Source organism: Crotalus tigris, unplaced genomic scaffold, assembly GCF_016545835.1.
Source record: "Crotalus tigris isolate CLP2741 ecotype Arizona unplaced genomic scaffold, ASM1654583v1 scf7180000018970.2248101, whole genome shotgun sequence".
NCBI lineage: Eukaryota > Metazoa > Chordata > Lepidosauria > Squamata > Viperidae > Crotalus > Crotalus tigris.
This window is the reverse complement of record NW_024097302.1, coordinates 1,726,578-1,751,069: the sequence shown is the minus strand read 5'-3', so window position 1 is coordinate 1,751,069 and position 24,492 is coordinate 1,726,578. Positions and strand designations below refer to the sequence as shown.

The 24,492-nt window shown below is 36.7% G+C and overlaps 1 long non-coding RNA gene across 1 annotated transcript; it reads left to right on the top strand.

The window, feature by feature from the left end:
* The first annotated feature begins 279 nt into the window (after nt 1-279).
* Nucleotides 280-24,492, top strand: LOC120314683. The gene is made up of 2 exons (XR_005558500.1): nt 280-441; nt 24,239-24,492. It is a non-coding gene; the product is annotated as an uncharacterized LOC120314683 (long non-coding RNA).

Here is a 24,492-nt window from a genome sequence, read left to right as displayed (position 1 = left end):
CCACCTGAGGATCTGGCGACTGCCGCGATGGCCGCCCGCCCGCCCGCTCGGTTTTTAATGGCCGTTCCCCACAGACAGCCGGAGCCGAGGCCACCAGGCAGCGCCCAACCGGCCCCGCAGCAAAGAACGGCGTCAGGAGGAGGCGCAGGAGGGGGAGACGGACGGGGAGGGGGGAGAGCAGTCAAAAGAGTGCGGGCTGCTGCTCGGTATTTGTTGTACCGCGGCGTCTGCGCTGGCGAGGATCCTTCCGCCGCCAGCTCTTGCCGCCGTTTCCCAACGTTGGGTTTGGGGCGGAGGGATATTCTGCACAGCGCGTAGGAAGAGCTGCTGCGTTGATATTATTAGTGGGGAGGGGAGTGCCGGACCCCGGCTGGCGCTGTTGGCGCGGTGGCTGCTTCTGAGGGCGAGGACTCGTGGCAGCTGCAAAGCAACTGAACGAGGGTAACGTGGAATGGAGGAAAAGATGGGGTGGTCGGTTCGGGAGGGTGGAACGCTATCTGGATCAGCTTTGATCTCAGGCTTTGCTGCCGCACTGCTCCTCCCTTTCAGCGCTGCTTTTTAAAGTTGGTTGTGGTCTTGGAGAGCTTTGCTGCCCTTGGACGCCTGCACGGCCAAACTTCCATTCTTGCGGGTTTCCGTGTGGCATCCGAGGTGTTTCTGCATTCTTGCAGCTATTTCCAGCTAACAACGCTCTGACTAAGCGTTGGGGGGGGGGGGGAAGCGCTGGTCTTAAATCCAAGTAAGAACAGTGAGTAACTACTGAGGCTGCAATATTGCGGATGTCTGCATAGGAATTCTTTGTATACAGTGGCGCTTTCCGTGAGCCCGTTAGTTAAGGTGATGCAAAAACTATTATTAAAACCAAAGTTATTTTGATTTCTAAATCTATTTGTTATTAGTATTAATCCTGTAAAAAGCATATTGACTTGAAATTATTGCTCTATGAAAACAAGTTCAACTTGGTGAGATGCTTCCTTTCAAGAAAAGGTATGTTTGCAAGCTGAGGGATCCCAATGTGGATTTCTCTTTGAAAAGCTTCGAAGGAAATTGTTTATAAATATTGTCTGTCAAGAGCCAGAATCCATAAATGATTGTCTTTATAGCCTAACATTCCTCCATAAATAAATGGGGAATCTCTAATGAGAAATTCTAGATTGTTTATTCTGTTACTGCTTAATTTTTCATCCTGAATTAGGAATCAAACCTGGATCCATATAAAATGTGAAAATATAGATGGATTTGTTCTATTTATCCCAGGCTTGCCAGAAGGCTAGCCAGAGGACCTTCACATGCCCTGCCACCAAAATTCTTTTTGTGAGCCCCAGAGGGGCAACATTGTGGTAACCTTTTTACATTTGGAGGGTACAAGAAGTAAAATGTGTGTCTATCTTGGAGTGGCTTAAGATTGCCTTTTCATATTTTAAAACACTTAAAATCCCAACCAGAAATGAACTGATTCCTTCCACTTAAGGAATATGACACACCCACATACCAATTAACAGAAATTATGTGTTTGTGTGTGTGTGTATAATTTGTAGGATAACATGTTGATTTATCCCACAGTATTGTAACTTTCCATTTCAGTTTCTCATTAAAGAACAAATCTTATAGATTTGTTCCTCTGTTACACCAACTTTCCTTAGTGTAATTGCACTATCAATGATTGTAAAAGAGTGTTAGTCAGATAGGAAACTTAAATATTTTGTACTTAAGCATATTATGGTTTTAAAGGTGTTATACATGGCTGGAAGTGCATTCTATTCAAATTAATTGAGATTACATTTAGTCCTCAGTCTTTACTAGACTGATAACTTTCTGAGAACCACAAACCATTTAAACCAAAAGATTGGCATGTAAGGTTTCCACCTGATGCAACTTATCCTATAACCAGAAAAGCAAAGTATTCATAACAAAACTAAAACAAAATGGGCAAAAGAACAAAGGGGGGTTACACAGTGTCCTTGCCCCCAGGTCTTTTGAGAACAATCAGGTCTTCAATAGTTTCCTAAATAGCATAAGGGTGGGAATCACATGAATTCTACAGAGGGCAGGAATTTTAACAGAATAGGTGCACCTCTTTAATCCTGCAAGATGTCATAATTGACAGAACCTGGACCTACCCACCCTGCTGAACCAAAATTGGACATACATGCAGAGAAGTCCTATATCTGCCAGCTGAGAAATAAGTTCCTTGATTCCAAGTACCTTATCTTCAAATAAGATGCTACAAGATTTCAGCTTTCATTGTCTCTTCAGTGCAGCACCTGATTTCATAACCCAGGTCAGAGAGGTTGTGGTTATTTCATGAACAATGCTTTTCCATTGCTTTTTTGTAGATCATATGTTTCTCTATATTTCAGCATGAGTATGGAAATCATAAGTAGATAACAGAAATAAAACACTTGAGGGTTAGGATTAGGGCAGTGATGGCGAACCTTTTAGAGGCCAAGTGCCCAAACCACAATCCAAAACCCAGGGCTTTATGGTGCCCTCAGGGGGGGCATGGGGGTGTGGCCCACTGGATGGGCGGGGCCCACTGGGTGACCATGGCTGCGATTGTCACGCCAGACTGGGTGGGTGTGACCACCTCGATGCTGCTCATGGAGGTGATGCCTGTGGGGGCCGAGTAGGGTTGGGGGAGATCCAGGGGATCTCTGGTGGGTGGGGCAGTGGGCAGGAGGCCCAGCATAGATAGGGGGGGAGACATGCAATCCTAGCTGGGACTGGGGGCCATGGGGCCGATAGGGATCCGGCTTTCCCTGCTCGGGGTGGCCTTTGGCTTGCTGGGTCTGGGCATGCTCTACCACCTCTATTTGAGCTCGCTAGCTGGCCGCTTCGCCTCCTATGTGCTGGGTGCAGCTGCCGCCCTGGGTGGCAGCGGCAGCCTAATGGACTTGCACAAGCTGCTGGCAGCGGCGGCAAGCGTGCCCACAGAGAGGCCTCCGAGTGCCGCCTCTGGCACGTGTGCCATAGGTTCACCACCACTGGATTAGGGTCTTGGTTCAGAACAGATGAAAGGCAAAATTTTATATGCAAGGTCAGTAGGAGTCTGCCCATTTGCTTGAGTGCCAAGACCAAGACTGTAATGGACTGTAATTTCTAGTTAGAGTTGCTTTTTTAAAAGTTTTTTAAATCCCACCTTTATTATTTTTATAAATAAGGTGGTGAACATATTTAATGCACCTTCCTCCTATTTTCTCCACAACAACCCTATGAGGTAATTGGGCAGAGAGAGAATGACTGGCGCAAAGTTACCCAGCTTGCTTTCATGCCTAAAGCAGGACCTTACAGTCTTCTGCTTTCTACCCTGATACCTTAACCTTGCCTCTCACTTAGACACATTAAAGATTGTCTCCCAAGGCTGATCCTGTTATTAGGAAGTGAAAGTTGACATCCTTATGCTGCAGATTGAGTTATTAAAATCTGTCCTTTTATTTATTTGTTTTTACTACCCTGCAGATGGTGAAAACAAAGGATTCAACTTAGACATGTGTCTCAAACAGCAAAATATTTTAAGTATTTCTCCTTCAAATGTTTTTCAAGGAGGAAAAGAAAAATACATAAATAATTTGCTGTCTGTGCTGTTTTGTGCAATGTTTTATCGCACAGTAGATTTTTATGTGACTATTGGAAATTAAACTGATATATAAAGAGCACATAAAAGCATAGATGAGATAGAGATCCTGTGCTCCAACGTGATTAGTGTATTTCCAATGTTAATTTTTCTAACTTATTTAAGTTGGGAACTCATACACTGACTCTTTCCTTCAAATATATCATCAATTGCAGCTACTAAAATTAGCTTACATTAGTTGGGCCAAGAATTCTTACAAAGTTAAATCATCCTATTCCCCTGAGTCAGCAACAATTATATCACTTAACAGTAGTGGATTTAAAATATCGGAATGGTTCATATTTATAGCACTTTCTTTGAATATCACTGTTTGATACATTTATTGATTACAGAAATGGTACACCTGTAACCAACCATTATTTGTAGGCAAGAACAGTTTCAATCCAGAGTGTCTAAAAAACATGGCTGACTGAGCTATCTATAGTGTAGTATAGCAGTCACAAGTCATGCTATATTATAACACAGCTTTTCTGGACATTTTTATTTTGAAGGAATCCTTAAAATAATTTTCAGGTCTCGAGAAACCCCTAAATAACAATTATGCACACATACCAACCCCCCCCCAAGTATAATCATTCACTTCTATATAATGTACATTTTACAATGTGTAGAAAGAAGTGAAAGTGACCTTGATGGAGATATGCAGAAACTGTTGCCTAGACAAAAAAGACTAAAATGTTTTTTTTTTTTTTTAATTCAGAATGGCCAGATAACATTCAGAAAGGGCACAGGCAAACACCTCCCTAGTTGGCTGAACTATAAGGATGAAGAGAAGATAGCAGAATCAGGCTTGTAAGGTTTTGCATTATAGCCAATCTCAATAAAAATACTTTTAGCCTTCCTGTGAAGTTGATTGCATGATCTGACCCATCTAGTGAGACTGAAACAACATTTATAGCTACAACAAAGTGGCAGGCCAGCTGCTGGGTTGTGTGCATAAAACTTCCCATTACACCAAGCACTAGCATTGCACAGTGATTAAAAAAAAGATACTTTCCCCATCTATAATTACACTGTCCCACAGAACCCCTATTGACCTCCCAAAGAGTGCCAGTTGAGAAGAGCTGCGGGTACATTACATTAGCTAAAAACAAAAATATAACACGGAGATAACCTTCAAGAAGGTCTGCGACAATAATTGCAGCTTAGACCAGAAAGACAGGAGAGGATGAGGAGGATTTGTTTTGTCTTTTTCCTGACCAAGCCCACCTAGAAGAAGTGACAGTTTAAGGTTTGTTTGAGTGAAACCTGGTGACCCTGGGCACAGCCTCATATTTTTTTGCTAAGCTTGTGTGAATGATTTGCCTTTGCCACCTTCTGGGATACTTTTTCGTTTTCCTAGTCTAGCCTAATTTTTTCTTGATGGCTTCCACCCATACATCAACTATTAGGTGTGTCTGCAGGGAGGGGCAGGGGGCAAAGCAACAACTGTAGTGTTGTACTGGTCTGCCACAAGCTCTGTCCACTTGAGGCAAACAAAAGAGCCAGAGCTTGCAGTTGATGCTACTGACATCATTTTGACAAGTACAGCAGATCCTGTAGAGATCTTTGTCATTTAGTTCCAGATCTGCTTAAGATTCTCCAAGGTCATTTAGATGTTGTTTCCTACCTTTAGAAACAAAACAATCTAAGAAGGAAATCGCAGTTTGTTGTGAATCATTAACTTGCCACTAAGGCCATTTGTTAAATTCATGGCTGAGATAAAACTTGAACAATGGACTTTGCATCATTTGTTCTGGGATGCAAGCTGCATATGACATATAAATGCACGATACACCAGCATTTAAAAAAAAAAGGTGTGAGAATAGAAAGTATAATGTGCTACTGATGGAGAGGATATTATTAATATACAGGTCCCTACATCAAATTTTGGATTCTATTTGGACTGGAAGTTTTATTATTGTGACTAGTTTGATTAACCAGAGTTCCTAAACATTGCTTTTTCTTTTCTTTTTTAAATGCTAAGGATTTTTTACACACATTAGCATGCCAATTATAGTTTTTTTTTTTAATTACTGTTTTTTTTTCCCTGTAAGCACTATTCTCAATACTGTCAATGAAAGCAAGCATTTAGATTTTAGAAGACTACTGTTTGAGAGATTATCAGAGGTAAGATACAAGAGTAGGGTTACTAGGTTTGGACGGCCCTCAGATATCAGCAAAGAGAAAACTTGTTGCTTCTATGTTGTGGTTCTCTGGATTCTTGCAGCCCAGATCAGATAGATAGTTCTAGGTCAAACTGTATAAATTTAGAGAGATTATTATATACACAATGGAGGAATGGTTGATGAAGATAACTTGTGGAGATACCTAAATTACCTTCTTTGATTATAGAGGAGACAATATGTTTATTGCTAACTAGAAACCCCCTATAGACTTTTTGCTCAAAAAAAACCCATATGATTTATGGTTTTGAGGATTAGAAAAAAGACATAATAAAAAGAATTTCTTTTTGTAATTAAAGAGTAAGAGGTAATTTTGCATTTATACTTCAGTTTGGAAGTTTTATTTGTTTTCATTCTTTTCTTTTGCACTTTTGTTCATTCTTTTCTTTATTCCTTTCTTTATACTTTTGTAAGTTTTTATCTGTTCCAAACTCTTGATTCATATATTTTACCTCCCTATTTAGAGTTGCCACAGATATCACCTGGGATTTTTAAAAAAACATGGAACCTCTCTTGAACTATCAGCCTTTCTAATAATGAGCCATATTGAACCTGTGCTGTGGCAAAGCAGAGAGTTTGATGATCCCGCACAGTGTACCTTTGATAGTCTTAACATCGCAATTGGTGATGGGGATGTGACAAAATCTTTTCCACTCTATCAGTATCATTGGATAAAATGTTGATAACTTCTAGACCTACTCTCTTGCCCCCCCCCCCCGAAAAGAAAGGACACAGCTGCCAATTACAGTGCAATTTGTATAATTATACTGTTCTTTGTGTTACATGCTAGAGAAGTACATGTTCTGGGAGACTTCATCCTGCCTCACCAATCTACCATATGGAGGCAACAGTAACATAGTTTAGAAGATTGTTTTAAGAATTGTGAAGATAATAGACACAAAGTGCTTGGAAACTATAAATGTCTTATATAAATGGTAGGTATTTTGAAGTGTCATGTTAATAGCTTCTGTTTAATTAACAGACACAAAATAAGTGTGATAGATTACTTACTATCTGCTTAAAACACACTGCACACTTCAATGAATATATCTTCATCTAGTCCTCTAGCAAAATTCCATGCAAGTTGCTTATGATATCCCCCAAAAGGTAGCCACATCTGAAATTCTGAGAATCTGTCCTGATGTCCACTAGGAAGATGGTTTTCCTGGCCAGATGAGCATAGCTGCTAACAAAGTACTGGCATAGCCGCTCTGCAAGATCCAGAAATTTGATTGGAATCAAAATTAGTTTTGTAAGCATGTTGCTTTGTTTTGTAGCAGGCTAATCTCATTGTGGTTCTGTAAAAGAATCAAGTAGAGCAGGAAACCTGTAAGCCTCTAACAAGTATATTTGGCACCATATGAACATCATTTTGGGATGTAGCTCCAGAATATGAATAACTTGTATAACCCAGACAAAGGGGATAGGAGAGTTAACACACGTCATACACATGAACTTTGTGCTTCCTATCAGGAATTGGAACACATTGCTTGAAAAGGATGCGGCTTCTGGTCTCAGGTTTCATCCTTGGCATTTCCAAGTAGAATTCACAAAGGCTGTGGTCAGATATTTCCAGAGTTGCTAACGGTAGGAAGTACTGAGTGATAACATCCAATATTTTACAAGAGTACATGCTGCACTTAAGCCATGGATTGTTTAAGCTGTGATTTCTCAAATAATTTACAATGGCTGGGTACACCCAATATTTTAAGCCAATATTGAACAAACTGCATTATGGTTTATTACAGTGTACAACTATAGACAGCACAGTGTGATATCTATAAGATGCCGGCAAACAGCTTATCTAGAGATCAGTCAGCGATTTTAAGGTTATACAATACTGTACAGTAACATACAAATATGTAAAGCACAGCAGTTCAAAACCAAGTCAAAAGCATTATGCAAAGCTTGAAAAATCAAAACTCGAAACTCATTCAAGATGTTACAGTTGAAACAGGAAAGGGACGAAGGGCTATGGAAAAAGAAAACCTTTTGGGTATCAGTTGGAATCTCTTGAGAAGAAACTTTTCCATATTCAGAAGAAATTATCTCAAATTCTAAGGCTTTTTTCCTAATTTCAGGCCATCCAGATATGTTGTGACAATTTTCAAAATTCCTCTAGTCTAGAATGTTGAAAGGAGTTCTAGATCAAAGCATTTAGAAGGCACCAATTTGGAAAAAGTAGTTTTAAAGTGCATTTAGTCCTGTGAAAGTTTTGGGCAGCCCAGTGGTTGAGCTAAGCTCTCCCTTTTTTGCAAATTTAACAAAAGCAATTAAAAAAGAGGCCAAAACAGCCATTTGGAAAGGGTCTTACTGTTAATCTTTTACAGAATAATTGGCACAACATCAATTTCTAATTTTTCCTTCTCTTGAAAACAGGTAAGAAATATCTAAAAATCACATCTCATGGCTTTGGCACAGCAGTAAGAAAATAAAAACTTACTAGCCATATAGGAGGAGGTCCAAATATACGCATAGAACTCAAATCCAGAAATATATGACAGAGTAGAAAAAAGAAGGAAAAGGAGAATGTAATTAACTTTTAAAAATCCTTTAGATTAACAGGATTGAGTAGTCCAATAAAAACTTATAACCACAACTGAGCCCCACCTCAGTTGTGGTTATAAGCAAACCAGTTAAGTGAGTTTTGCCCCATTTTACGACCTTTCTTGCCAAAGTTAAGTGAATCCCTGCAGTTAAGTTAGTAATATTATTGTTAAGTGAATCTGGCTTCCCCATTGACTCTGTCAGAAGGTTACAACAAGTAATCACATGACCTCGGGCCATTGCAATCGTCATAATACATGCCATTGCTAAGCTTCCAAATTTTGATCACGTGACTGCGGGAATGCTACAATAGTGATAAGTGTGAAAAAGAGTTGTAAGTCACTTTTTTCCAGTGTCATTGTAACTTCAAATGGTCATTAAACGAATGTCAAGGACTGCCTGTGTTAAAAAGTAAGCAAAAATACAGTAAGCGATACGTACAGAAAGAGAATGAATGCTCCAAACTTTATTTGTTATACATGCATATATTTTTAACTTCATCAGTGCTTTTTAAAAGTTATGCCTTGGGAGTAGGTTGATATAACCTTGATCTGCTGAGCTGTATTTACCATTGATAGAGGCACTGGGTGTGGTCATTTTGGATTTCACTAAAACAAAAAGAACTCTAATTGTAGTTGAAGCTTGCCCATGCTGCATATCTTTTAATGTCCAAAAATGTTGTATTTTAATAAAAGACATGCTTTTTCAATTAGTTTTTCATTTAAATTAAGGAAAATAAAAGGCAGCCTACAAGTATGAGCCTAAAGTAGTTTGTCTACAGGAGATGTAGAGCAAGATAGACAGGAGTGTTTTCAAGACCGTTTTTGAAAGATAAAGCCAAACTTGGTGTGTGAGGCAGGAGATACAATTCAAAATACATAATACAATATACTACAGTGGATTTTGTGTATAAAATACCATTAAGTTAGAGGCGTTGTACATATTCTGTTAACTTGAATGTTGTCCTATGTATGTGTGCTAATTGGAGATACTGTTATGTGTTTTTCTGCTGATTCTCCTAAGACATTTTTAGAGGGGATTGGAAAAGCAACAGATCCTAGCAATGGAGGGGAAGGATGGTAATTCACAGGAATTCAATAAATTCATCATTTAAAGAATAGTTACTGATTTTCTTTAATAATGTGATATCTTTATACCCAGGAGAGGATATTTTAAATTGGCCAGTAAAGTTCAATTGTCTGTTCAATTCCATTCTCATATATTCTCTCTCTCTCTCTCTCTCTCTCTCTCTCTCTCTCTCTCACACACACACACAAACACACACACACACACACACACTTATAATTTTGCCTATGTCAATGCTTAAATACATCTCAGTGTTTCCCTGCAGTCTTGTCTATTTCACAACAACATTATTCCAGCATTACAATGCCTCTAGTCAATCTTTCCTCTGTGGCTCTTTCTCCCCAAGAGATAAGAGAAGCACAAGGCCAGGTAACCAGCAGATAGATGTCCACTTTGATTTGATTTACAGTCTTATTGTAGGCACGTGTAAAGTGGACGTTAAAATTCATAATCATTACATCCTGGCTCCTTGGTAGTTATTTTGACAGCCAGTAATATATTCAAATCTATGTTATGTTTGATCAGCCACATACATAAAATAGAATTTGCTGGCTTGTGCAGAATCTCAAGGTCTGTATAAGTACTGATTAATCCTTGGTAAAACAATGATGACTAAAACAAATTGCAGTGATATAAAAATGACCACACCCATGACATCATTATGTAAATACAGGTAGTCCTTGACTTACAGCCACAATTAGGACCAGAATTCTGTTGTTAAGTAAGACCATTGTTAAGTGAATCACACCCAATTTTAAACTTTTTTTGTCACAATTGCTAAATTTTTAATCCTATTATTGCTAAGAAAATCTGGCTTTCTCCGTTTTGTCAGAAGCCTGCTGGGAAGGGTGCAAATGGTGATCACATGACCCTGGGAAGCTGCAAGTGTCATAAAATGGTGATTGTCAAAAACACTTGCCGGTTGCCAAGTACCCAAATTTTGATCATGTGACTTTGGGGAATGTAATTAAAAGAATGGTTGTAAGTTGAGAAGTATTTGTATCCCAATTATGCACATACATTGCGAAGTCTGGTGCAAGTTTGCAAGTTGTGGCATTTCGATAATTATGTCATTTTGAAATTTGTACTGCATCCATCCATGGTCAGAGGATCCCACAGGGGCTGTTAAGGAGGGCAGTGATGAAAGCTGTACATCCAGGTAGTACTCAACTAATGACCATAACGAATCCTGCCCATTATGATCTCAGGTTGTGATGGTTGTTAAGCAATCGCCTAACGTAACAATCCCCATTCATGCTCTCCCCATTGTGGTCAGAGGTCATTAAGTGGAGCATGGGATACCTTGTATGGGGGGGACTGGGAGGCTCATCTTTAAGATATATATGTTATTCCATTTGATCTTTTACCTACTCAGTCATCATCCCCTTCTGTTTAGTTGATATTTCAGTATTTGGATTTGTCTCCTCCTGTTTCGCTTTTCTAGATGCTTCCATTCAAAATGCATAATGGAAAATAGGGGGGGGGGGCTTTTTTCTTTTCCAAATAAGAAATTCTAGACTGAAATATATTCTTCTGTATATAAGACTGGACCCAAGCCATCCTCATTGTGTGTGAGCAGCCTTCTCTGTAGAATGTTGCCTTTAGACAATTCTGAAGATGCCCCTGCCAGCAGAGAGAGGCTAGAGAAGGTGGTTTCTCTGTTTCCCATAAACAGTTTCTTTAGCTCAGAAATGCATCCTTCAATCGCAATTTTTACTGTAACAAAAAAGTTGTTTACTACTGGAGAATAATCATGTCCACTGCACTTATTTAAATTAAGCAACTACTTAAAATTAATTAAATTTATTTTTTTTCCTGATTCCACCCACTACTTTGCTCTGATCCTATCTTTTTGTTGGAATGTGATCCATGGCATCTTACTTTAAAATCAGTTTGGTCTCAGAACAAAAAAGGTTTGCAATCCACTATAATTTTCCTTGCTCTTTCCTCTCCCGATTATTAGGAGCAATTAACTGTTGAGATTATTTAAAAGCAAATATTGTTAATACTTCCTTAATTGTGCTTTTTCTCCCCTTTAGTATTTATGCCTATTGGTTGACAAGATTGGGGATTTTTTTGTAAAAGTTTTTATTGGTTTTTTCCCTATACATTCAGTAATAATTTTTCAACAAACGTGCTGTCTGAGTTTACATTCGCTGATACATATTTAATTCCTAATCCTTTATTCTTTCTAGCCATTGATAAAATAAGTCCCAAGTTTGATAATATTCCGTTTCTTCTTTTTCTTTCAGTCCCATCTCTGCGCGTTCTAGTATTTTTTTAATTATTTCTTCATCTGATGGTATTCCTTCATTTTTCCAGTATTACGCGAATATAATTCTTGCTGCTGTTGTGACATCAAAATCAAATATAAACTTTGTTTGTTGGTCTTTTCTGGCATTATACCTAATAAAAAAAGTTCAGGTTTAAAATATACATGTTCTCCCAACATCTTTTCTAGCCAGGTATGTATCTTTTTCCAATAACTCTTTACTTTGTCACATGTCCACCAAACATGATAATAAGTGCCTGACATGTTTATATTTCCAACATCTATCTGACATATTTTTAAACATTTTTGCTAATCTTGCTGGTGGCAAGTGCCATCTATAAAACATTTTATATAAATTTTCTTTGTAGGAAGTTGACATTTCAGTTTCCAATTTCTTTCCCATAAATTTTGCCATTTTTCTAATTCCATATTATATACAAAATTTTTCGCCCATCATATCATTGTTTCTTTAACTTGTTTGCTTTCCATTTTCAAAGTTAATAGAAAATTATACTTTTTCTTAATTAGTTTCTCCTCAGTAGTTAACAATGGGGTTGAGAAGATTGTTGCTTTCCAACAACTGATGAGCTTGCATACAAAGCTTGTTCTGATATAGTTACTGTAATGTGCATTAAGCTGTTAGACTAGAATTCTTCTCCCTAAAATAGAAACTTGTTTGCACATAATGCTGAACAATGATTAAGGGTTATGAAGCAAACTTCTGCAAATCTTGGTATCGTACTTTTTCATTTTTTCCTTTAGTGTGATTGCAGAAAACCCAACAATAGCCTCAGAAGTATTCAATTCCATTTTTTATTGTGCTTTTATGTGCCATTTAAATGTAACACATCCAGAGTTATTTGTGAAACAAACCTGGTCTTCAGAAAAAAAAAACCTCAGATTTTCGGATTCAAAAGCTTCAATAAGCTGTGCTTAATCATAAATGAGTATTCACTTTGGCTAGTCAGAGGAAGGTGACAGCCACATGTCTTTTTACTATAAATTATAGACTAATATTATGTAAAAAATTCAGTTTTCTACATTGAGAGATTTTTTCCCCTTTGTTAAAGCATTTGATCATAAGAACCCTCCCTTACAGATTGAGTAGGACTATGCAGAAATTATATTTTGTAATGTTCCATTCTAACCCTCAAATGCCTTTCTAAGCATTTTTTAGTTTGAGCATTCTGTGATGAAACATCCCTAGACTTTCCTTTGTGTAATCTAATCCTTTTAAAAGCCATCAAAATGTGGCTGTCAACATGTTTTGGTTTGTTTCCCTAAATTAATATATTACGTAAAAATAATCACACTGCTTGTCAACTTGGTTTAGTATTATAACTTTTCTCCATCTGATCTATGTACAGTTTAATAAGTGTCATATTTCCAGCTATTTGTATTAAGAAAAGCCCTTCCCAACATCTTTATTTTTCTCAGGTTGTTTTCTGTTAGACGAATTCATGCATGGACATATACATATATTCAAGTGCTTATGCCTGAAGGAAAGGTGGAACTGTACATGATATTCTAAAGATAGCTGTTTTGCAGATCTATATCACTGCTATCATTACAGTATTAGCCTAAAACAAGTCAGCCCTTTTTCTTAGACCTACAGCAGAAAATGATAATGAAGGAAGACAAAGCATACTATTCCAGATCTGGACTTGTTTCAAACATATAAAGAACTGAAGATACTGAAGGATGGTGAATTTTCAACTCTGCTTCATTCACTGTATACTTTTTGTGTTATGAACAATGCCTTCTCTGTGAAGCACAAATTTAATCCTTTTTCATAGGATTAATATGCATTTTTGTCTTTCCTCCTTGTGTAAAAATATTATTTGGTATTTATAAGTAGACACAATATTGTTCCTATATCCCTATTTGTGGGCATCTGTTGGTGCTTTGTCTTTTTTACAGACTCCTCAATTTATGGTCTCTTGTTGAAAGTCAAGATTATGAGAAACTCTTGTCAATTTCATTAATACTTGGAGGAACCAAAAATTGGTAGTGAATTGATATGCTTGTCTTCTAAGCTTGTCTCTCTTGGAAGCCTGGAGGGAGATGATGGATGATACTAATCCTTCTCAGAGGTCACTGGGGACTTGAGACTATCAGGGATTTACACAAATAAATCAAAGTGGGTGCTGCCTATTTCATACCATCATCCACTGTACTGGCTGATGGATATCCAAAATGTAAAGTGCAGCCCCCAGAGATCCAAATTGCTCATCCCTGCTGTAAGCCAGATGAAATTATCACTTAGCACAATGTGTGAACTTGGTTACTGTAGGCAATGTAGTTATTGTGACTCACTGGACCCTGTTTTTCATCCAAATTAAAACAGTGGGTAAATTGTTTATTTAGGATGTATTTAAAATAAATGGGTGTTAATTGCAACTGTGCATTAAATGAGGTGGGATAAAATTCCTAATGATTGTAATTCTTGCAAACATATATGATTTCAATATGGGCATGTTGTTTTTTTGAGTTCCCTGTAAAATGGAGTCTAAAATAATAAGGCTGACTACATTAGAATTAGACCCTTTTCTATTTTGCTTTGTACCTTTAATACATAAGTGAGTGTATGTGGTGCTTTGTTGTGCTTTAATTAGGTTTGGAAAGAAATTTGCACATTCTAGATAAATGCATGAAACAAAACCTAATTCATTCCAGTTTCCTTGTTTGTTCCTTATTTAGCATCACAGTTTTCCATTCAGATAGTGAGTATACAAATGTGTACTTATATTAAAGAAAATGCTTACAAAACTCTGTATAATAAATTGCATACAAAAACATGTAGCTTAGAAGAAAACTATTCGTCAATATGCCAATTTTCCTGCTGGAATTTTGTTAAGTAATTTGAAATTGGCTGTAGAAATTGAATGAAATAAAATTATGGCTCTTTAAAAATGTAAGTTATAGAAAGTAAAGCCCTCTGACTTTGCTATACTGAATAGATTGCATGGTATTACTAACTAGAACCACTTATATTATCTTTGGATTGTTCTTGTAAATTTCGCAAATAAGAGCAATATCTATTAAAATTATGCTGGCCTTAAAGTTCCAGTTCTTTGCCATGAGTTTTAGATATTAAATATTTATCATAACGTTTAACAGTATTTATAAGTGTTCTTTGTGGCTGAGAGAAATGACTTAAGAAAAGTGCTAGAGTGTTTAAAAGTTTTGTTTTGTATTTCTGCAATGGAAATTAATATAAACATATTTAGAAGCTGAAATTTATTCTGCTCTTTGGGACATGCATATAACTTAGAGCATTTTTGGGCCAGGTAGAATGGGCTGAAATCAATTTTCTTACGTTAAATATTTATTTTTTTAAAAAAGTCATAACAGTGAAGATGATGATGCTAAATTGTTCATAAACTATACGTGAAGTGGTCTGAGATGACCAAACAACAGTAAATCCTGTTACAAATATCCATGGATTTGAGTCAGAATGTAATCCTATTTTTACCATCACAATTCTTCTCTCATGTTAGTTTGAAGCCCAGCATTTACTGAGATAAATTTAAAAACCTGTTAATGTTATGGGGATATTGAACTTTGAAGGGCAAGATGGCATTAGGCTCATAGAGATGGGTTTTTTTCCCCACCCTTGTATGGAATTCAATGTGGTTTTAGTTTTACCTCATTTCCTACATTAGTTTGCGGTGTAGTTTCTGATACTCCTAAACCATATTGTTTCCTATTTCCTATATATTGTTTACCAGAAGTGGTTTTCAAATCATAATAGCTGAAATCTATTTAACGACCTGTACACGTTTTTGCTCTCACTGTGATAATTTTACTTTGAAATGGTCATTATCTCAAGCAAGAATTAACAATTAAGAACATTATAACTATTCAGGATGACTCTGTGTTACTAATTACATAATTAAAAGCTGTTATATTAGGGCTGGAAGAAGAATTGAAGACAGAAAATTATCTGCTCTGGACTATACTTTTTTAAAAAAGCAAAGAAATAATATATTGTATTCTTCAAGAGACTTTGCCTCAGTTATCCTATTACACTAGTTTGAAATAATCCACTCTGGAAATTTATTGGGAGCAGAGCTGATAGTTATTGTTTTGAGTACAGGCTATATTATAGAGATAATCCTTGTTTAGCAACTCATTAAGCAAAGTTTTCACTAAGTGGAACCATGACTGTGCTTATGATCTTCCTTCAGTTTTCCTTCGCTTTATAGACCTGCGAAGGTTGTAAATGTGAGGTTTTTCATGAAGTTGCTTTTTTGCCATTATTGTAACTGAAAAGTCACTAAATGGAGGAGTCATGAGGTCACTAAATGAGGACTCCCTGCAAGTGTACAAGTCAAGTTCTTTATATAGTTTATAACGCTAAGAAGAAGTTTTGTGCTGTGGTTGCATTTAAATATAAAGTAAAATATTCATTGCTTTACTTCTTTTTATACTTTTCTTTCTCCGTATATGATGAGAACAGGAGCGTCTATTTCTAGTTTGTGACGAGTTAGAGTTTTCATCTAAACATTCTGCTATCCTGATGAGCAAGATACATTGAAAGAAAATATTATGCTTATTAAAATAAATTGTGTTTTGTCATTACAATGTAGTGCATCTAGTATGTGTGAAACTTTTCCTGGCCCTATGAAAGTATGTACAAGAATCAAATTAAGGATTAGACTTTAAAACTTTCAAAGCAGAATTGTGTTCTGAATGAAGACCCCAGTTTTCATTCTGCTTCTTCAAGGGAGAAGTCGCATTTCAGTTACTTTGGAAGCTTTTTTGTCTTGTATGGAAGTATATATGGATGACACAGAGAAACTGCATATCCAAGAGTTTAAAGGTGACATTGTGTTAAGCACACAAAGTAATGAACAGTTGGGTTAAATCAAAACCCACATTTCTCTTTTATATATATTTATAATATATTTCTATATGTTGTTTCTTAAATTTCATTATAAAACAGACATATAGAAAAAGCAACAATTAGAAAACTAAAAAATACAAAAAGAGAGAAATAAAGTGGTGATTCCCAAGTGTTTTCAATGTAGAATACAAAATAAAACTCCATCTTTTGCTTTACATTTCACATTTCAAGAAAATCATTCTATTCGTCAAAACCTAAAATCAAAGTTTTATTTTTTTCAGTTTCAAGCAAAAAGTCCAGAAGCAATTTCAAGTAGAAACAAAACTAGATAAATTTTTCTCTTTAATTAAAATGATTTCATCATCTCTACTACCTCCATGATTTTTGCCATCCACTTTTCCATTGTGGAAATTAGTGTATCTTTCCATATTAAGATTCTTGCCATAGTCAGCATAACAAAGTTCCAAATTTTCTTTTAACTTCTTTGTCTATCAAACTTAAAAGGAAAACTTCTGGTTTCAATTTTGTGTTTATTTTACGAATCTAAAGGCCACATTTCTGATGGATAATGATTTGGCAACTGATGCATATTCTGAAAGGGCTCCCCTGCCTGCCTCTCATCTTATTGCTAATTCATATTGAGACATGTGGTCACGATGCAAATAGGCTCTTACATCAGTCAACAAGAAAGACTGTTCCAGCAGCCTACTAACAAGAATGGGTGCTGAGTGCCGTGTACTGCCTGTGATTTTCTCAACCAAGTCAGTAGTAGGAACTGTGAACATGAGATAACTGTAAAATAATATAAGTAAACATCAATGCTTAATTTATGCTGTAGAGAAAGCTAATGCCAAAATTATTCTGGTTATTTAATAAAATATAGTGTTTTAGCATAGGCTCAGGAAGATGTCCTTTTGATAACAACATGCCTGTGTATTATAATTAGACAACTTTGCCTAATATTTTTATGCTATAGAGTTTCATACCTGCCTGATCCTTGGCTAGAAATTCTGAAAATTGTAATCCCATCCCTTATGGATCATAATTTTGTGAAAAGTGAATGTGAATGCTGGAAAATCTGTGCCATGATTGCCACAGACACATTGAGCAGAGTATGTGCAGTAACATAATAATTAGCTATTATTGGTAGGATATACACTATGTCACATGGTAAAATTCCCTTTTTTAACTCAACTAGGTGATTTAGTTACAAACTGTTTCATGGTTATTTGAATTAATCAATATATTTTAGCAGGGAAGGAGAAAACAAGCTCCTTTCTAGTCTTTGATAACTTATTTTAAATCATATATTTGAACAGGATTATATGTATACCATACAAAGCTACATTCTTAGGTCGTGTCCTGTTACCAGTTGTTTCCCAGCAACCTTGTTGAAATTTATGGAGCTGCAAATGTATTGAAAATTAACCTGAGCCTCAGTCAACATTTACTTCTCAATAGTTACAGGACATCTATTGCTTTGAATTGATAACTGGTTGATCTTTTTGTGAAACCAAAGTAACTCAAAACATAGCATAATAGATATTCCTCAAGTTATGACCATAATGGGGCCTGGCCATTCTGGTCACAACTCCTGTTAGTTGCAAGTCATGTTGGTCGTAAGTCTGATTGTTCATGTGACCAACCTGATTTTGTCCTTCTTTGCAATGGTCATTAAGCAAACAATGTAGTTGCTAAGTGAACCAATGGCTTGCTATGGGCGTGGTTTTGCCAAAAAACAGAAGTAAATGCCAGTTTTCTGAAAAACCCTAATAAAATGCAGTCACATGACTACAAGAAGCTGTGAAGTGGTCCAGCTGCCGAGCGCCAAAGTTTGGTCACATGTCCACAGGGGAGCAGGGCAACTATTGGAACTTCAAATCTGAGTGATAAGTAGATCCAGGCAAGTCCATCGTAACTTTAAATGGTTGTAAGTCAAGGACTACTTCAACATCTTTCTCTAACCTGTGGATACATGTGGTCCACGCATGTGGTCATGTTTAGTGTTCAGAATTCTTAGTGGTGAATGTGCTGGTTGGGTTTTCTGGCATTTAGTGCACCCAGATTGAAACAAGCGCTCTGTTGCAGTAATAGAGTACCTCTCTTCATTCTGCCCCCCCCCCCTGTGCTTGATGCCTTCTCATTTTTAAAAAGCAAGAACAGTGTTTCTATGCCTCATTACTTTTGAGGTTACGAACAGCAAAAGCAGTAGGTTAGAAAGAAATAAGAATTAAGAATAATAACATAGCAATAGTCTAGAAAGAAATAAGAATTAAGAATAATAAAATAGCCTTCACGTTTATTTTCTCATTTCGCATTACTAGATGCAGGAGAAATGCATTGACTTTCAATTTGGCACACTTCAAATGCATTGGACATAAAAACTGAAGAAGCTTCTTGGATGAGAAGCAAAATGCTTTCAAGGAAAAAACCAAGAAAGCCCAGTTGCCTTTTAAAAAGCACCTCTGGGACAGTTGTGACTTGGATAATTGGGAATCTCCATAGACTTTGGGCTGTAAACTTTTCCAGCCATCTTGGTCAATGATCTGGCAAGTTGTGGTCCAATGAGTCTGGAGAGCATAAGTTTGGCAAATGTATGAAGAGATTCTTCGGAAGTTTCCCTTCCTAGGGTGTTAGTGCACAGGTGGTTGCACTACTTCAGTTCAGAAATGCTTAGTATGCCTTTCAGTGGCCTGTTCTGTGGTCCTGAGGACAAATAAATAGATCGTACATTTGTCTTTTATCTGAACAGCTTGATTTCTTTGGCCAACAAACTCTATAACTGAAATTAAATTCTTCAGAGAATTCCAGCTTAGTTTATAATTTTATAACTAGCTGCATTGTTCTTCCTGTATTCGTCTGCTCAGATGATAAATTAGCTATGAATGCTCGGCTTGGAGTGCTTTTCTTGCATATGCAATTAAGTGTTATTTAACAAAGATAATGCCAATTTCCAATCGGAATTTCTTCTTGAAGTTCAAAATTAAAGGGGTGTTGAAGGAAGCTTTGCATATCATTATATTTATTACCATGGCTAATGTAGTTCTGCTCAGTCTTGCTGAAACCAACAATTCATCTGTAATCAGTCAGTATTCCCAAACCTCATTTAGCTTAAAGAACAACAGCAGTAATAAGTTTTTATAGCCACTCAGATCCTTAATACTGCTTAATCAGTGCTATCTCTGACTCCCTTTGGCAGCATGGGTGGAAAGAGGATAGTAAAGTGAGCAGAGATATATTGTTGCACATAATTTCATGGGATGAAACTCTACCCCACTTATACCCATGGTTCAAATCCCTTGGGTATTGAATGCACAGTCTGATGAAGTGCCCTGTTTCTTTTGCATTCCCATCCTATTAAATGGTTAAAGTCTAGCCTGTAAATAAATCCTCTGCTTGGGAGAAACCACAAGCAATATTCTTCTCTGACCAGAAGAACTCCATAATAAAAAATGTCTCAATGGCTCTGTTTACAGTGACTGCTTGAATCAGCAACATGTTCTGTGGTTAGTTCTTTCTGAATTAATTTTCTTCTCTTAGCGGTTGTTAAACCCTATCATATGCAAGCTTATTTGGAAATGATTCTTATTAGCTTCAGTAGGAAAAACTTGCCTGATTCTTGTATAATCCTATACATATTTATCCAGGAATACTCTGCTGAATATGGTAGGGCTTATTTCTATTCAGAGGATTGCAGAATTGTTCTTGTAAATCACCTTTTAATCAACCAAAGGAAGAAACATTCAAGGGAAGTCTTTCAGATGTTCAGCTTCCATCATGACAGCAAAGCAAATAATCTAGGGAAATAATAAATCTATGCAAATGGAAGGCTTTCTTTAATTGCTTGCACCAATAGCCTATTACAGAGAGAAGACATTTGTCCAGTACTGATTGGAAGGGGTTTGTATAATAACTTTGTGCATCTGTGTTTTACAGAAGGAAGCTTCTACCTGAACTTTGTTGGGCAGTTTATTTTTAGTTTATTAAATTTCTACTCTGCCCATCTCATTTAAGTGACTCCTGATGGCTTACAACAGCATAATAAAACAATATAAATACATGAATAAAAGCATACGTTAAAAACAGTTAAAATAAGTACAATCAGGTTGCTGTTTTCAGAGTCTGTTTCCTTGCGGTACCCATTTTCATAAGCAGGAACCATCATATGCAGTACAATTTTGTAAAAGATAAACGGATCACTTGGAAATGATTTGGGAAATACTGGCCTATTTACTTTTGACAGACTGTTCTGTTGATGAGGAAATGGGAAGAGCCTATAAGACATTTTGTTTTCCCAAGGCCAAGACTGAAGCTTTGAGAAGTTTTCAGTCAGTGCTGACAGTTCTGAATGAGAGAAGCCCAGTTGTGAGAGGAAATGATGTGATGTGGTGCAAATGAACAACCAGTTTAAAAGCAAGTTAATAAACAAAAATTGCAGACACACTATTTTTGAAAACCTTACATATATCTCTGGGTGGTATAATGACTCGATGGTTAAAACACTGGGTTTGTTGGCTTTCCTTGAGTTCAAGACCTGAGCATCATGCAATGAAATGAGCACCAATTTTCACCTAGCAGTTCAAAAGCATCAAATGCAAGTAGATAAATAGGTACCACTTCAGTGGAAAAAAACAATGCAATATCATGCTGGCCACATGACCATGGAAATGCCTTTGGATAGCAGTGGCTCAATGGCGTTGAAATGTAGATGAGCACTGCACCTAGAGTCGGCAATGACTAGCAGACTAAAATATACAGGGCTTCCTTTTCTTCCTTACATACTATCTCAGTTTTTGTAAGATTTCATCCCTCAAAGATAAAAATATTTACAAGTAAATAAGGCCTTTTTTTACTGGTGCTTCTAGCTGTTTATTTTAGTAGCTGGTGGGAGGAGAGGAAGATGGAATGAATGAGGCCCCCAGGGAAAATTAATGTCACTTTTTCTAATGTTCACATTAACAAAAACACTGAGAAAGTTTCAAATCCAAGCATCAATTTCTTGATACTGTACTTATTTTAATTACAGATTGTTCTCACTTAACAGCTTAACCATCAAAGTTATGATATAGTTCCCCAGAGCTACTTACGACCTGTTTTCAAAGTTTTGATAGCCAAAACGTACACCCCACCACCCAGCCCTGGTCTCATGATTGCATTTTGGCAGCCAGCTTGCATTTACAGTCATTTACAGCATCCCATGGTTTGTGACCACAATTTATGTCAGCCTTTGCCAATTTCTGGTGTTTACTTCTGGTTTCTGGCAAAAATACTCATTGGGGGAAATGGTTCACTTAACCACTGCAACATTTGTTTAATTGTTCTAACAATTATGGTGTCCATTTAATGATGACTGAAAAAAATTGGGTGTAGTCACATATTTAACAAATGAGATGATTTAACAATCATAATTCTGTTCTCAGTAATGGTTGTAAATTGACCTATATTCACATTTATTTATTCTTCATATGGACAGTATTTTCTTTGCTGAAGAAGTATCATTGTGATGCTTCTGGTGCTGCTGATGAAGAATATATGAGAATTCCATAGTTTCTAAATGTACTTAGAAACTAAGTACATTTATATGTGTGAGTGTAATTGGGTAGGTTACCTGTGGCCCTATCACAGCCCTCCATGATCCTGGAATTAAGCCAGAATAGTAGTGAGAGTAAGTGATTGCTCATAAGCTTTGCATGCAGAAAACATCAGATTTGGACCTTGATATCAAGATGATGAAATTCAGGGGAGCCACTGATGTGTAGCATGGACAATACTAAGCTAAATGAACTCTGAGGATGATTAAGAAACTAGAAATGTAAGCCATAAAAGAGAAATTATGGAAACAGAATGTTTAGCCTTGAGGAGAATGAGAAAGTCTATGGTAAACTCTTAAAATTCCTGGAGGGATGTCAAAAAGAGGCCAAGAGCCATTCTGTGCTGAGAATTTAGGATATGATATACTGGTCTTTAATGACAAGAAGCCACATGCGGATTAGATATTAACAAAAGCTTTCTAAAGGTAGTTCCAATCTTCAGATACTCAAAATAGATAGCTGGAAGGACATGCAATTTATATCCTCTGCAGTTTACTTTAACATTTCAATCTTCTTCCAGTTTCCATGTGGTGAAATTTTGAGTGCTTCTAGTGCAGGTTATGCAGGTCTCTGCATAACATGTTGAGCTGGTTTCTGGAATGTTCCAAAATGGCACAGAATACAGGAAGTAATATGACAATCTCTTCTTCTTTACTCTGTATTTCCGAATGTCCAAAGTTGCTGAGATATGTTTGTATAAATTGGCTCCTAAACTATTAAGAGATAACGTATTGTTATCTCAATAAAAGAGGGCAGTGCACTTCGCAAACAATGTTATCACTTATTCATACCACTTCATTTGATTGTAAGTTTCATTGGCTTTTCTTCTTTCTAATATTCTATATAGAAAGTGAAAAATAAAGGTAATTCAGATTTTTAAAAAATACTTGGAATCTGCAGGTTTTTGTTTGCAAATTAAAAAAAACATACTGCTAATTACTAATATGACATGTTTATATAATACGAATAGTATTGCATTTAATAAAATATCAGCAACATTGCCTGCTAATACCAAGAATAAATATCAGCCCAGATTATATTATTTCCATACTGCTGCTTACTTGTGAACTTTATTAAGATGTATTTAGAGCACATTATTTTCCTTTGTTTTTCTGCATATGCCTACTCAGAAATACATTAGATTAAACCTGATGAGGGTTTGGTCTCAGATGAATGTGAAATAGTCTGTTGGAAACATTTACATCCTTGAAAAGGTCGTTTTTCTTACCTGATGGAAAGATAACTACAGCTCTTTGGAAAACACCATCAATGGCCTCTCGAACACTGTCCCAAAGGTCCTATGACGTGTTTGTCTGACTGTGCAATTTTCTCAAACAAAGGCAGATAATCTGCTGTTGGACTCAACATCTTCCTGCCAGCTTCTGCTACTGGCAAATTCAAGATTCAGGAATCCTAGTCTCAGAAAGACCTCAAGGGATTGTGTCAGTGAAAGGGCAGCAGACCTCTGATTTTGCTGCTCTCCATTTCTTGGAGAGCAGCAAATATATATATTGGTAAATATATATTGGTAAATGGTAAATATATTGGTAAATATAATAACTCCACCATTTAGCTGAAACAGTCTCTTTGATGCTGCAAGGGTGAGGGAAGAGAAACCTGGGAAAGAGTTTTGTTAAAAATAATTTTAGTAAAATTTTCAGATAGAAAAAGAAAAAGACAAAAAGTTACTGAAAAAAGTGTAAGAAAATGAGAGGAAGGCAAGGAGGGGGCAGGAGAAGGAGGAAGGAAGGGGAAAGAAAGAAAGAGAAAGAAAAAGAAAGAAAGAAACCCCACCCTTGTCCCCCTTCTTGAGAAAGATTTTTGTGACCTTTTTCCTACTTCGCTTCACTTATCTGCCTATTGCTGGTGTGGCCTTCAGCACTGCAGCTGTTGGCCAACTGATTGCTCTTCCGGTAACTTACATTTTAACCTGGAGATAAAATCCAGATTTTTCTGATTGTTGAAACATAAAGAAAAGAGGTAACTCCTAAAACCTGTGTCAAGCCCTCTGCTGTGACAAATTTGCTGACAGTGCTAAGCATCTACCATTAAATGACAGTCATCTCACATTTCTTCTTTTTTGTTCTCTTTTAGATATTTTACTTTTACTGAGAATTGGACACAGCAACATACCTTAGAATTTCAAGATGGACTTGACAAAGCAAATGATAAGAAATCTCTCATTGAACTGAAGTTGTATGTGTATGCATGATGATCTGTGAATGTAATATATAAATAAATAATTATGGGATAATATTGTAAAGATGATTGTTGATGCATAATTATTAATCAAATTCCATTCTGGCTTGGTGCACATTTTTCACAGAATAAAATCTTTGAACTTTGTA